This window comes from Panthera uncia, assembly GCF_023721935.1.
Source record: "Panthera uncia isolate 11264 chromosome A1 unlocalized genomic scaffold, Puncia_PCG_1.0 HiC_scaffold_17, whole genome shotgun sequence".
Lineage (NCBI taxonomy): Eukaryota > Metazoa > Chordata > Mammalia > Carnivora > Felidae > Panthera > Panthera uncia.
The window spans coordinates 136,247,064-136,263,779 of NW_026057577.1; positions in this window are offsets into that span (position 1 = coordinate 136,247,064).

A 16,716-nucleotide genomic window follows, 5' to 3' on the forward strand; every position below is an offset into this window, starting at 1 on the left:
TAGAATCGTATAACAAAAGCAAACAAAGAAAAATAACATTAAATGAATATTGCCAACAACAGAGAAAACAGTGTCCAAGATGTGAATGAACCTTCTTCAATCTTTAAATTCCTGGCTATTTTTAATATGTTTTGTAATGGAAAAATCGAATTTGGTAATTGAAAAATCTCAAGTAATTAGATTAAACTTTTGTTTTATTTTGCTATACAGTGTTTTCTATAGCATAATATCGTGCCCTGGAAAGGAGCCATTTCTTTGTGTTCACTAAAGTACAAGACCAGATCAGGATGCAATTCAGTCATGGGCACATTTTCTGGAAAAAAGCCAATACTGTAGAAAATATTTAAACATGTTACACCAGGGCATTTTTAACTGTGTTATATTTAAAACACTGTACTCACCCCAGTAGTTTTGCTTTGGAGGTTGTGACTCTATGGTAAGATGATCTTAGAAATGCAAAATAGAACATCTTTAGGTTTCAAAATAGAGTTTTGGGTGGAAACCATGAAGTAGTAGTCTTAGAAACAATTGATATGGGGGCGCTTGGGTGGTTCAGTCAGTTAAGCATTGGACTTCAGCTCAGGTCATGATCTAATGGTCCATGAGTTTGAGCCCCGTGTTGGACTCTGTGCTGACAGCTCAGAGCCTAGAGCCTGCTTCGGATTCTGCATCTCCCTCTCTCTCTCTGCCCCTACGTCTCTCTCTTTCTCTCTCTCTCTCTCTCTCTTAAAAATAAACATAACAAAAAATTAAAACACAATTGATATTGAATCAGAATATGTAGTTCAAATCTTGACTTTTATTTGGACAAGTTGTTTCCCTACTTCTGTCTCAGTTTCCACATCTGTGCAACATGGGATTATAATAGTATATACTGCATAGGGTTATTTTAATGATTAACTAATTCAAACAAAACCCTTACTCTGTTCACACGTAGTGAACATTCACAAAAACTATGATGATGATGATGATGATGGTGATTGTATCCACTCTGGAGAAATACTCTAAAAGCCATAATTAATTGTTTTGCAAATGCTGAATTTTACTGAGAAAAGACTTTTCTTTGAATTGCAAAAGTCAGGATTTAAATCTTGAAAATGAAATTTGGAAGACTGAGCCAAAAAAAAAATATACGTAGAAAGGAATAATTATACACTGTGGCTAATAGTTCTTCCTCTTGGCTGAAAAGAAACAAGATTTTATCCAGTAAGCAGGAAGGAGAGGTTTGTAAAGCATGAGGAAAATGTAAGGGTAAGAGAAGAAGCATGAAAATAAGTTTTTACCTTATTCCTTTTCAAAGACAAACCATAAGAGCGATAGCTATAAACAGATCTGGGGAATCCTAGAGCATACTTGTACTTTCCTCCTGGGGCATAGCCTCAGAAGATTAGAGCTTCCCAGAGGTCCTCGCCACCCAATATACTACTGAACTTTCATGGCAATTTGATTTTAGGATATCTGTAGCTGAAGAAGGTATCTGGGATAGATATGGAGAAGTTTGAAGATATAAGCAAATCTTAGCTTGATGACAAGAAGTAAGGGATTTCCAGATAACCAAGATAATGTACAGAAGGCTGACTGGGCCATAAACGGGGCGATAAGAATATAGCATTCATGAATCTCACAACAGGATTCTGTAGCAAGACATGTCACACGTTATGAGTAGATACATGACAAGGACATGGCTGTCAGACACCCCAAACTGAGCCTGACAGCAAGATTCAGCAGGAACCAGGGAGAGCAGTTGGTGGTCATGCTGATGTCCTAGAGTCCTTTAGGAATACTGAAATTCCCAAGGCATGCATTTCATCCCAGAGAAAATGGGAATACAGACTCCTAAAATTTTGTTTTGCATTGGCTATGATTGACAGCTTAAAGAGATGCATTTTACACTCACTCGCAGTGGCAGTAGGAATTTGTGTATTCAGTTAAGTTCTTTAACATAAACAAAAAGAAAGTGAAACACCAAAATTTGGTAAACCTGTTTGGGATTTAATGTGTGATTGTATTAGTTTTATATTACATAGTTTTAAAAAATCTACCACCATATGCAATACATGTGCACTAACATTTTCTCATATTCACTGCAGATTCTATGAGGTAAGAAATAAAGTTATACATACAGTGCATTAGAATTTTGCATAGGGTTATTTTGATGATTAATTAATGCAAACAAAACTCTTGCACAGTGACACATAGTAAGCATTCACAAAAATGGTGATGATGATGATGATGGTGGTGGTGATTATATTCATTCTTGGAAATACTCTAAAAGCCAGGGTTACTTGGTTTGCAAATGTTCAATTGTATTGAGAGAAACAAACAAAAAAAAAGACTTTCTTTGGAATTGCAAAAGCTTGGATTCAAATCTTGAGAATGAAATTTAAAGGACTAAGTGAGCATAAAGGTATGCATGGAATGAATAATTATGTATTATACTTAATAGCCTACCACAATCCTATCTCTCTTTTCCGTGCCTAATAAGACTTTCAGTCACCGATGTTTAACGTATCAAACATAGAGTGTCTTTGTATTTTAGAAAGAAATCTGATTACAAAGTTAGCAAGGTGCCTCATTATGTCTTAGCTTTAGTTTTATGTTTTGGTCCACATGCAGTCAAGGTCAGTATTCTGGCAATGAACACAGTGGCTCATTTTAAAGGACTAGGGACCTGGACAATGGAAGAATATTGAGGTTGTTTCATCCTCCCTTCTGAGACATTAAGTGAAGGAGAGAATACAATCAAAAGATACTTAACTAAAAGTCTCAAAATATTTAACGACTCAAAAGTACCCGACAATCACTGATGTTGATAATTCTCAGAGCTCAGTTCAATAATATGTCTTGGAACTAGTTTCTACTAGTCCCTACATGTTTCCCATCAATCACCTCTGAATGGCATATGGCTTGTGTCTATTTCAGGGCTGTCATGTCAACCTCCTCCATGACCAAACTGTTGACACCAAGAGTAAATGAGAATGTCCATCCTCTCTATAGATGCATGCTCAGAACTCATCCATACATGTATGATCAATGCATAAAGGCAGAAAGCTTAAGACAAGGCATCAGTTCAGTCCCTGTATTAAATAAAGGAAAAGATGAGGCCATGTCATGGTCGAGGAATGGATAACTCTGTCCACTGAGAAAGGTAGTCAGATTTTGTGTTCTTCCTCCCCCAAGTAACAATAAAAATTAAACCAAAGTTGTAGCTACTGAAAAGCCTGTAGTGCAGAACGACTGCTCAAAAGAGGGGAAATCCCTGGCTTGAGCAAATTTATCCCATGGATCAACTAGATTCCTTATTATTTTTTTTCAGAAGCATTTGTCAATCACCTTCCAGTAATTGTGGCTGGCCTTGAAAAACATGTACTAATGTCGCAAGGTCCCTGTTATCAAGTGCTTTGTTTATTTGTTTGAGTATCATTGCAGGTGTATGCTCAAATGTACACACTTATTTTTAGGAAATTGAATTTTCTGAAATAAATCAATGGTAAGGAATTAAGGAGAGTCCTCCAAATGTTATGCCCCCTCCCCCCCACACACACACATGAACACACATTTATGTGATTATAGACATCATTCTCAAAGTAAAAAAAAAAAAAATCACCACAGTTTACCTTTTTTTTGTAAATATCATACATAATAGAGAACGTTACTTATATTAATATTTTGGGGAGAAGTACAGTATAATGTTTTTTAATAATCCTGAAAGCAAGCTATGAGTATTTAATTTTTTCTTCTCCAAAATATCACAAAGAATTTTTTTTGTACAAATCAAGATTAAATATTTCCAAAAATATATTATCCTTGAAATAGAAGCTTAGTTGGATGTAAAATAATAGTCATGCCACTCATTCAGATTTCAAATATTCATTCAGCTTCTGAAATGAATTTATAACCTTTTATAAAATAATAATAGAAACCACAATTTATTAAGCACTTACTATGCAGAATTATTTCATTTCTTTAAACAAACTTAAAAACAATTATAAGATATGTTAGCATATACAACATTAATATTTTTCCTTATAACTTCCATCTCAAGATACTTATTTTCCATGTCTAACAATTTTAAAATAATTTGCAGTTAACCAGGATGGGAATATGAGTATTATTTTCTTTCTTTCATTCCTTGTTCTATCCCATCAGAAGCCATATATTCCTTTTACAATGTTTCATTTATGTGTTCTCTTCCCATTTCCCATCTCCACCGTCCACCATGTTAAGCAAGGTCTACTTTGCCTACAACATCCTAAAAATTCCGTCCCATTCTTTTGTTCCCTCTTGTATTCAAACTGCCTCTAAATGTATGATCTCAAGGCATTTCTTAGATTACACTGGTGACCTACCGGCTTGCTACCACACTCTTAGACTTGCATACCCCTTGAATAATAGGGCAAGCACGGCCTTTGAAAGCAGTGTACTCTATAACCCCAGTGGTTTTAACCCGTCCACATTCAGTCCATACTCCATTTGAAACAGAGTGGCACAGTAGTTAAAAACATAGCTGTGTATCTACACTGGCTGACTTCAGGTACAACCTTGATATTGCCTAGCCCTGGGTGACTTGTTTAGTTTCTGTGTGTTTATTTTCTCATCTGTAAAAGGAGATACTATCAGTACTAACCTCGTCGTGTTTGGGGAGTATTTAATGTGTGGAAACCTGTAAAGGTCTGAGAATTGTGCTCGACACATGGAAAAAGGCTCCATAAATACCATCTCTCATTTTATGTCACTTGAAATTGTCTCCTTTGCAAGTCAAATTTGTTAAATATCAGCGATTTTATATGGCTTAAGTTGAAATGTTTCTACCTTCTTTTTAACATGGTGCATTGCCTTCCTTCTACCCTGCATGTCAAAACTTTAATAAAATAAGAACATGTAGCATCATTTCAATGGCATGGCTTTTTGATCTGTTTTGTTTTAAGATCCAACTTTAGAACCAGATGTCATTGTTTCACTTTCTAAATCTGAAATTTGCTTGTACTTGAATGTGGGCTAGTTCTCAGTCTCTTATAACAGTAATATTATTCTAAATGCTTTAAACATTACAAATGTATTTCAGTTTGTGTAACATTAGAACATGTACACATAATTCTGTACAGCTCTTCTAAATGTCAAGACATATCAATTTTGCAAATGTCAACCTGACATTCGTGAAAACTCAGTTCTCTCATGAAGGATCCTCCTCTAATTCATAATAAAATTTACGACATTTCCCTTTATTGCCTTCTCTACCAGAGAATATTTTAGCAGCTGCATTCTTCATTAGACATTCAATTTTGTATTGCAGGAACACTGTCTGCAAATATATGTATTATAATGGTAAAATAATATGATATTTATGCCATTTTGTATATGATTAAAAGATCTCCTTAAATATTGATATGTTCCCAGTCTCTTAAATAATTCCAGAAATGATAGATCTATGATTATTAAGCCTCCAATATACCATTTTTCCTCTTGGAAGAATGATTGAATTTCATGTTTTTCTACTAATTGTATTTCTCCGAGACTTTGTATTTGTGCTCACATAAACTATAATAAGCCTATAACAAAATAGTTCGGTCAAGCTGTAAGAGCACACTCCATTTTTATTGACATATATTTGTCAGAGTCTGCCATGGAGTGTTTATTGTGGGAAGTTATACTTTGGTACTTAAATTTAAGACACTCTTTGTTGGTTGCTTGCTTGTTGACTTTTTGGCCCATGATGTCTTCTGTGATTGGAAATAGTGCCCTAAACAGCAGTCACATGAAGTCCTCACTATTCCTTAAATTGGGCTCCTCTGAGGGTGACTATCTCTATGGTGACTTACAGTCTCCTGACATGAATTTTCTGTAGATCTCATAACTATATTGTCTATCAGGCCATTTATTCGATTCCTCCAAAATTTTCTGACAAGTCTGTCCCAACATACAAATACCAGATTCTGGTATCAGAAAGGGGAAACTTTAATTATATTCACATGGATGAAGTAGTGAAGTAAAAGAAAACAATAGAGTTTGAATGGCTGCTTTTCTGTGGTACTTCTAGTGTGTACATTTTCCATTTGCCTTTTTAGGTCCACCATCTACCAGACGTCTCTGCTCTCTGCCCTGAGAGCCGGTTCCATATTGATGACATCGGTAGGACCCCTGGCACTTTTGTTTGAATTTGGGTTTGGTCAAATGATAGTTCTAAAAGATCAGAAAGAGGGAGAGAATGAGGCTGACATATCTGTTACCTGAGCTCTCTCTCTCATGCAGGTCACAGCATCTAACTGTCCCATCACAGGCAGGCACTGTTCTTAGAACAAATCTCTTTTCTGGACTCCAGTAACCATTTCCCCTCCTTCTGTGGAGTAAGAAGGTGAAAATTCACCTATTGTTGGTTTCAGGGTATTATGCTACCCCTTCCCACACATTTGTAAATAGTTTTTTCATTAAAATTTTCTCATGTTCTCCTAATTTAAGTATGCTATCTGATTTTTCCTGACAGGACTCTTACTAATGCACCTTTAATGAATGAGCTGGTTACTTCTCATATATAACCTGTGGCCAATATTTTAATAGTTCAGTAGAAGTATCATTTATACTAATTATAATATGAGGACTATTGTTGAATTTTCATAATTGGAGATTCATTTGTTCTTGAGATTGTATTTCAAGCCTTAACAAATGCTGAGTCTTATTACTTACTGGACAAACATTGTGAATATTGTGCATTTGTAAGCCTGTGCTATGAAATTTTGGACTAGAATAGAAATGCTCATTTGCAAATATCACAATACTGCTGGGTTGCTTGAAAGATCTAAAGTCTTCTAAAATCCTTCCGTATTTTGAATGGTATATCAAATTGCAATTTCATACCTCTTTAAACTTACTATTTTGGAGGATCTTTGAGAGCCAAAAGCCTGGAAATAGTCCAAAATCATGTTGCCCTTATTTGAAGAAAAATGTAGTAGAATCATAGACATATTTATGTTTTGCTTGGCAATAATTGTACATACATATCTTCCAAAAACAATTAAATTTATCTGGCTATTGAGAAGGGACCTAATGGTCTTTGCTGACATTTAATGAGAGAAACTTGTATTACAATTGCAGATTGATAGGTCTCTGGTATTGATGTGGGATCATCCTGTACCATGGTCAAGAAAGAATTCTCAAGACTTTTTACAGTGCAGAAAGGTGCTTTATTATAGCATGGGGACAGGATCCGTGGGCAGAAAGAGCTGAATTGTGATTGTGAGCAGTGACGGATTATGTAAGGTTTTCTATCCTATGAAGATGAAAATGTGAAGGTGAAGGTATACACACACACACACACATATATATATATATGGAATAGGAATTGTATATGAGGAATGGTTTATATATATATATATATATATATATGTTATATATGTGTGTGTGTATATATAGTGTGTATATACATATACATATATATAGTGTGTATACACACACACACAGACATATATATATGGAATAGGAATTATACATGAGAAATGTTTTATATATATATATATGTTATATGTGTGTGTATATATATATAGTGTGTATATACATATACATATATATAATGTGTATCCACACACACACACACACACACACATATCCTACCTTAAGAGGTAAGGGGGTTGCAGGATGTCAGTTCATGTTTTGCCTTCAACTTGTCTTTTGCTCTCCATCATTAGGACACAACAGTATACTGTTTCCAGATCTAAAAAAAAAAAAAAAAAAAAATCAGGACTGTGTACTCTTTATCTTGCATCTGAAGGTCTTGCACAGTACATGAAGCACAGTAGGGCTCAGTGCGTAATAAGTAACTGAAAATATTAATCTAAGTGATTGTGATGCTCACTGGCATAGCCTAGCAATTTTGATGACGGCATGTGACTTTATAAAAACTTAACCAGTGTAATGTATTAATTATATAAGACATTTAATATTTAAAAATGCATTAGAGAAAGCCATCCCTTTAAATTAAATGTTCCAAGGGTATACCTTTATGAATTAAAGTGCAATGAAAATATTAAAGTGTAACTCTAAACTTGGCCATTCATATCATAGCGGTAGAGGAATGACTCAGGTTTTGGAAGGATTACAGCTAATATAATTTCGTGGTGGTGTGAGGTATTGTTGCATTGGAGGATGCCAGATAAAATAAAGGGGGCCCCGTTACTCTTGAATTTCAGAAGACAACTTTTTTTAAGGATATGTATGTCCCAAATATTGTTTCAGTTACACTTGTACTAAAAATCAGAAATCAATAATGTAAGGAAATTTGGGAAATTCACAAATTAGTACTTAAATAACCGATGGTCATAGAAAAAAGCACAAGAGGAACTAGGAAATATTTCAAAATCAATGAAGAAAAGGCACAACTTAGGAGGCAAGCTAGAACAGGTCCTAGGGGAAAATTTACAGATGTAAATGCCTATGGTAAGTAGAAAAATCTCAAATAAACATCCCAGTATGTCACCTTACGAAGCCATAAAATGAAGACACGTTGAAATGCATAATCCAGACACTATTCTGAACCTACATAATCTGCATTTCGAAAAGGTCCCCAGAAGATTCATGTGGATGAATCAGAGACTAAGAAGCACTGGCAGATTCTGACAAATCAGTCATTCTTCTATAATGTGGGTGGCCAGGCCAATTTTAAAAGGTAATTTCAAAATATTCACAGAATCCATAAATTTTCATCCAAGTTGATCCAGATATTATACTTCTAAGTATGCATCATCTAGTTATATTATTCATATATTAAAGAATATATTCCATAGCAGCATTGTGAAATTTTAAAAAAGCCCTAAAAACAAAATAAATACCCTAATCTAAGACAATGGTTGAACAAATCATGGTACATTCAAAGAGTAGAGAATTGTGTATTATCTTTTGAAAATAGATGTCATTTATATAGGAAAAAAAAAAGATAAGCATTGACAAAGACTTGGAGAAAAGGGAACATTTGTGCACTGTTGGTAGGGATGTAAATTAGCACAGCTAATGTGAAAAATGTTATAGAGGTTCCTCAAAAAAATAAAAATAGAACTATGATATGATCTAGCAATGTCTTCTGGGTTATATCCAAAGAATCAAAATCAGGATGTCAAAAGGTTATTTGTGTTCCCATGATTATGGCAGCATTATCATAGTCAAGAGAGGGGTAAACTAAAATGTTCATGGATGAATGAGTGGATAAAGAACATCAGCTATTTACATGCAATGGAATACTATTCAGCCTTAAAAAGAATGACATTCTACTATTTTTGACAATATAGATGAACTTGGAGGACATTATGTCAAGACACAGATTAACAAATACTACATGATCTCACTTAATCAAAGAATCTAAAGTAGTCAAATTCATAGAAGCAGAAAATATAATAGCAGTTATCAGGGCCTGTAGAGAGTTGAAAACAGGAAAGTGTCGATTAAAGGGTACAAAGTTTCAGTAGAACAAGATGAATAAGTCTTAGACATCCATTTTACAGCGTAGTTCCTCTAGTTAACAGAGCTGTACTGTACACTTCAAATTTTGCTAAGAGGGTAGATCTTATGTTAAGTGTTCTTAACACCACATAATTCATAAAGAAATAATAAAAGAAGTTAGGAGGAAATTTTGGAGGTGGTATATATGTTTACGGTATTGATTTTAGTGATGGTTTTGATGCAGGCGGACTGGGTTCAAGAATCCAGAGTGGGGTTTCGCAGGAACAGCCAAGGAAGGTCCTTGGCTTTGTGCCAGATAGAAGTCAATTGTGAGCCAGGAGGAATAGCGCTATTAGTGAATAGGGTTAAGTGATAGAGTATCGCAGACAGAGTGTCTGGGCAACTTGCAAAGGAAAAGACCATGAGTGTCATTGTTGCTTCGGGTTAGGGGTTTATATCGGAAAGGAGTCCAGCGTGCATGTTCCTTCAGGAATCTGGGGTAGGGTCCAACCAAAGACAAGTGTCAGGCGAACAGCCGATGTTATTCCATAAACAATTGAAAGTAGGGAGTATTGATGCCAACATCTGACAAGGTTTGTTTGTAGCTGATGTCCTGGAACACGTTTGGGATCCAGCTTTTCATAGATGTTATCAGGTGTCTGGGGACCTAGGAGAAACTCAAAGAATGATTAACTTTCTTGCTTCCCCCTTGGAGTGGGAACATAGCTGCTTTCATTTATTCAGTTGCAAAATATAGAATATGAGTATGTGGGACCCAGCAGAAAAACAGCAGAGATGGAACCTTTGTAAAAGTGGGAGTCCCTTCCGTTGCCCTGTCTCAGTTTTGTGAGTGTGTACTTATTCTAAACTCCTGGTTGTATACATTAAATATGTCACAGCCTTTTTTTATGTCAGTCACAGTTTGTTAAATCAGTTAAAAAAACAGAAAAATGAAAATGTGGCAACATCTCAAATGCACTTTTTTTAATGGAAAGAGGCAATTTACAACAGAGTATAGATGAGTGGTACTCAACTTTCACTCCCATTAGAATTACCTAAAAAGCTTTTAAAATTCCAATAGGCTAGTCACTCCCAAGATCAATTAAACCGGAATTTATGAGAATGGAATCCAGTCATCAACATCTATTCTGATGACTGTAACATACAGACAAGGCTGGGAACCATTGACAGATATAGGTACCTGGATTTGGTTTCACATGGGTTGATTTTCTCTAGAAGAACAGGGATTCCTAAAGTGTATTCAGCAAAAGAAATGCTAACCCCCTCTCTCCAACCCACACTCAGATGAAATGCTTTGGGTTTTTTTGTTTGTTTGTTTGTTTTTTTACTCTGGGAATGTACTATATATATAGTATGGATTTGTGACACATGTCTATTTTTCTACTTTTTTTTTTAATGAAGTGGGTGTGTAGCTCAGGGCAAAATAAGATTAAGTCCTTTATAGAAGTTCTAAGCAGATTAAATAGAAAGTGCGTCTTAGTAAATATTTTTATGCATATAATATAGGAAGTTAAGCAAAATGTTGTTGGCAATTCCATATGACTTACTAGGTAGTTTATATGCATTTCTTGAAGTCATTGTATATTTTCCAACTACCTTGCAGCAGGTGTATAATATGTATATACAAAGAAAACTCACTTCATTTAAAGAGATTTCTTCTTAGAAAACAGCATTGTTAAGAACATATTTTAAAAATTGTTTTCTTGCTCATCCAGGACACGAACTATCAGGCCTAGCAAGGTCATGTTGAATGGTAAATTCCTGGTAATGTGGATATGAAGCAGTGTGACTGAAGGTCATTTCAGGTCTTTCTAGTGCTATAAGTGGGAACACTTGGCTTTTAGGTTTTATACCATAAAATATAAGCTATTATCTAAAGCCATTAAGTGATGAGTCTAAGTGGTTCTGTTTGTATTAAGGATAAGAATTTGGAGGGCGCCTGGGTGTCTCAGTCGGTCAAGTGTCCAACTTTGGCTCAGGTCATGATCTCACGCCTGGTGGGTTCAAGCCCCTCATCAGGCTCTGTGCTGACAGCTCAGAGCCTGGAGCCTGCTTTGGATTCCCTATCTCCCTCTCTCTCTCTCTCTCTGCCTCTTCCCCACTCACACTCTGTCTCTCCATCTCTTAAAAATAAATAAACATTAAAAATTTTTTTAAAAGGATAAGAATTTGGATTTCTATGAATACCCTTGATTTGTCTTTATGCATAAAGCAGCTTGATTGACGTATGACTCAACTCATACCATCAGTTCAAAACAAATCAGGTTACATGTTGACATAGAGCCAAAGAACTGCATTAAATCAATAATTATAATTTTGAGATTGTGTTTATCCACTATTCTTCACTTAACAAAATTCATTAAAATTTAAGTATGGCTAAAATTCACTTCTCCTGGAGCACCTGGGTAGCTTAGTCAATTGAGTGTCTGACTGTGGATCAGTTCATGATCTCACAGTTCACAGGTTTGAGCCCCACATAAGGCTCTGTGTTGTCAGCTCAGAGCCTGGAGCCTGTTTCAGAATCTGTGTCTCCCTCTCTCTGCCCATGCCCTATCCATTCTCTCTCGTTCTCTCTCTCTCTCTCTCTCTCTCTCTCTCTCTTTCTCTTTCTCTTTCTCTCTCTCTCTTTCAAAATAAAAAAAAATAAAAAAAAATCATTTCTACTGGGGTGCCTGGTTGGCTCACTTGGTTAACCGTCCAGCTCTTGATTTGGGCTCAGGTCATGATCTCACAGTTCGTGAGTTTGAGCCCTGTGTTGTTGGGCTCTGTACTGACAACTTGGAGTCTGCTTTACATTGTCTCCCTCCCTCTCTCGGCCCCTCAGCAGCTCTCTCTCTCTCTCTCTCTCTCTCTCAAATATAATCTTTTTTTTTTTAAATGTTTATTTATTTCTGAGACAGAGAGAGACAGAGCATAGTGGGGGAGGGGCAGAGAGAGAGGGAGACACAGAATCGGAAGCAGTCTCCAGGCTCTGAGCTGTCAGCACAGAGCCCGATGTGGGGCTCGAGCTCACAAATCGTGAGATCGTGACCTGAGCCAAAGTTGGTCGCTTTGAGCCGACTGAGCCACCCAGGCGCCCCTCTCTTTCTCAAATATAAATAAACATTAAAAAAAAAACAAAAAGGATTCACTCTGTCTTTGTAACCAAAAATAAGGAAGTTGCTGGCTTTAGAAATATAATCCCAAAAATAATTTAGCAAAGCCAAAGTTACCAGTCACATAATCACCAAAGAATAAATTGCTTAGCCTTTAAAGGGTAAGTCATATAGCTGAACACTTTTCTCACCTATATAATCACAGACATAATCTGTGTAGGGAGTGAAGCAGAGGGGAAAGGGAAGAATCTGTTTAGAATAGAGAATTAATGTATAACTATGTATTTTGATAGTTGAAGAAAGAAAATTATTGCTATATGGAAAGACATTTACAATAATATTTAAAAGTTTAATGTTTATATTTGTAAGATGTGAAAAAAATGACATATATATATATGTCATAGATTTCCATAGATTTCATATATATGAAATCTATTAGAAACAAAAATAGAATTTGTCTTATAAAACAGACAGATTCATTTAAATGGATCTAATTCCGGGCGCCTGGGTGGCTCAATCGGCTAAGCATCTGACTTCAGCTCAGGTCATGATCTCACAGTTTGTGGGTTTGAGCCCCGCGTTGGGCTCTTTGTTGACAGCTCGGAGACTGCTTGGGATTCCTTTTCTACCTCTCTCTCTCTGCCCCTCCCCAGCTCTCTATCTTTTTCTTTGTCTCTCTCTCTCTCAAAAGTAAGTATATAACATTAAAAACGAAAGTTCCACTATGCCTTCTGAATTCCCGATTCATTTTAAGGCATGTCTACCCAGTCTCCCGTGAGGATACTGTGCACCCTCCTCTATCTCTATCCCTCTCTTCTCGTTCCGTCACACATTGTCTTGCTGATTGTTCTCTAAATGTGGCTCAAATGTCTCTCCGTGTTGTCCTGTGGAAGAATTCCCTGGTTTACACCTTATTCAACATCTCTTCCTTCTATGGCAAAAGTTTCTTGTCTCCCTGCCTTTGTTTTGCTCCCTTGACTCTATCATCACACAGATGTCAAAGTGATTGTTGTAAAATGTAAATCTGACCGTGCCTCTTCCTGGTTACTAACCTTCAGTGACTTTTCACCTAAGTCCAAACTCTCTAATAGGGTGTAGGTTGTCATATGTAACTCCCTTCTGATACTCTAAGTGCTTACTCCACTGGCTTTCCCTCATTTATTCAGTTACGATAATCAAGATTCATTGGGCCTACTAAGTGCCAGTCACTTTTCTTGATGTTGAAAGTAGAGAATTATGGAGATTTTTTTTTTTTTCCGCTTTCAGTTTTATTCAAGTTCTACACTTTTACTAATGTGAGGAGCTGTAGTCTACAAAGGGCCATCAGTGTCCCTGTTTGTTCTTTCTCGTTATAGTGTAACAACAATCCCTTGCTCTGATCGCTGTTTACCTGGGATAGTTACCCCGCTATGTTTGCTGCAAGCAAACATGAGGGATGATGTTAACTTCTTCCCCTGAACAAAATGTAATCTTGCTTCTGCTTGCTATGAAAACGGTAAACAGTAACACAATCCAGTGGAAATACAGTTGCCATGGACTGAATGATTATGTCCCACCAAAATTTATACAAGCATACCTCGGTGATGTTGTGGGTTCAGTTCCAGACCACCGTGATGAAAAGAATATTGCAATAAAGAGTCAAAGGAATTTTTAATTTTTCAGTGCATATAGAAGTTATGTAGTATACTATAGTCCATTAAGTGTGCGATAGCATCAATCTGGAAAATAAAAGCACGTACCTTAGTTTCAAAGTGCTAACCATCATCTGAGCTTTTAGCAAGTTGTGGAGAGTCTTTGCTGGTGGAGAGTCTTTCCTCAGTGTTGATGGCTGTTGACTGATCAGGGCAGTTCTTGCTGAAGGTTAGGGTGACGGTGGCTGTTTTGTAAAGTAAGACAAGAATGACTTTTGCCTCATTGATTGACTTTCACTTGAACACTTAGAGACCATTGTAGGGATATTCGTGAGGTTAATTTTAGTATCATTGTGTTTCAGGGACTAGGGAAGCCAGAGGAGAAGGAGAGAGATGGAGGAAGAGCCACGGGGTAGAACAGTCACAAAACACAAAACATTTATTAAGTCCATCGTCATGTAGAGTGTGGTATGTAGCACCCCAAACCATCACGATCGTAGCATCAAGACGTAGGTCGCAATCACAGATATGATAATGCAAAAGTATAAACTATTGAGAATTACGAGAACATGGCACGGAGACACAAAGTGAGCAAATGGTGCTGGAAAGATGGCTCTGCTAGAGTGGCTTGACACAGGGTGGCCCCATATCTTCTATCTGAAAAACGCAGTACTTGCAAAGCACAGTCAACTGAGGCACGATACAACAAGGTATTCCCATATGTTGAATTTCTAATGCAGGGTGATGGGATTTGGAGGTGGAGCTTTTGGGAGGTAGTTAGGATATATAAGGTCCTGAGAGTGGAGCCCCCGTGATGGGATTAGTGCCTTTATAAGAAGAGGAGGGGACACCAAGGGATCTGGGCATAGTTTGAGGTGGTGGCTGTCTACAAGCCAGGAAGAGAGACTTCACCAAGAAACAAGTCTGTTGGCACCTTGATCTTGAACTTCTGAGCCTGCAGAACCGTAAGAGGAGAAAAAAAAAAAAAAAATCCTGCTTAAGCTACGAGTCTAATGGCATTTTTTTTTTTTTTAATAGCAGCTGAAACTGACTAAGGTAAGAGTCCTCTGTCCTAGACCCTGAATTACTCCAATGGGGAAACAGCACATAGGAACATGAAGCACGGCTATTGTTTCTTCCATGTTTAATAAAGTATATATTCTCTGATCTAGAAGTCTACATCTTCTACCAGCATCTGTGAAATGAGCAAGCTGGCTTCTTAAGCAAGTGGGGGAAAAGTCCCAGGTCCTGCATATTCTTTGGGAGTTGTCTCTATTCTTATGTCCTTCCTACAATTGCAAAGAACAATATACAACTTGATCTTCTCTCTGAAATTTATTAGACCACCTAAGTCATTTTTGATATCTGCTTCTAAACTATTTTTTTAAAACAATCTTTAAGAATATAACTGTTACCTGTAAGATACTAAATGACTTTTGCAGTCCTTAGTTTATATAAATTTATTTATTTTTCCTTCTAAAAAATAAACAAAGCATATATAACCCAGTTGTACCTCTGTAGGAAAGACATAAATAAATAAATAAATAAATAAATAAATAAATAAAATGTAAACTACTAATTTAAAACATAGTTAAACCTATTTATAAGGAAAAAAAATAAAGAGGGGCACCTGTGTGGCTTAGTCGTCTGAGCTTCCAACTCTTGCTTTTGGCTCAGGTCATGGTCTCATGGTTTCATGAGTTCAAGCCCCCCATTGGGCTCTGTGCTGGCAGCACAGAGCCAGAGTCTACTTGGGGTTCTCTCTCTGTCTCTCTCTGTCTCTCTCTCTCTCTCTGCCTCTTCCCCACTCACACTGTCTCTCTCAAAATAAATAAGTAAATTAAAAAAAAAAAAGATGAAGAAGAAGAAGAAGAAGAAGAAGAAGAAGAAGAAGAAGAAAGTAAAATAATTTTTTTTCAATATATGAAGTTTATTGTCAAATTGGTTTCCATACAACACCCAGTGCTCATCCCAAAAGGTGCCCTCCACAATACCCATCCTCACCCTCCCCTCCCTCCCACCCCCCATCAACCCTCAGTTTGTTCTCAGTTTTTAACAGTCTCTTATGCTTTGGCTCTCTCCCACTCTAACCTCTTTTATTTATTTATTTTTCCTTCCCCTCCCCCATGGGTTTCTGTGAAGTTTCTCAGGATCCACATAAGAGTGAAACCATATGGTATCTGTCTTTCTCTGTATGGCTTATTTCACTTAGCATCACACTGTCCAGTTCCATCCACGTTGCTACAAAAGGCCATATTTCATTCTTTCTCATTGTCACGTAGTAATCCATTGTGTATATAAACCACAATTTCTTCATCCATTCATCAGTTGATGGACATTTAGGCTTTTTCCATAATTTGGCTATTGTTGAGAGTGCTGCTATAAACATTGGGGTACAAGTGCCCCTATGCATCAGTACTCCTGTATCCCTTGGGTAAATTCCTAGCAGCGCTATTGCTGGGTCATAGGGTAGGTCTATTTTTAATTTTCTGAGGAACCTCCACACTGCTTTCCAGAGCGGCTGCACCAATTTGCATTCCCACCAA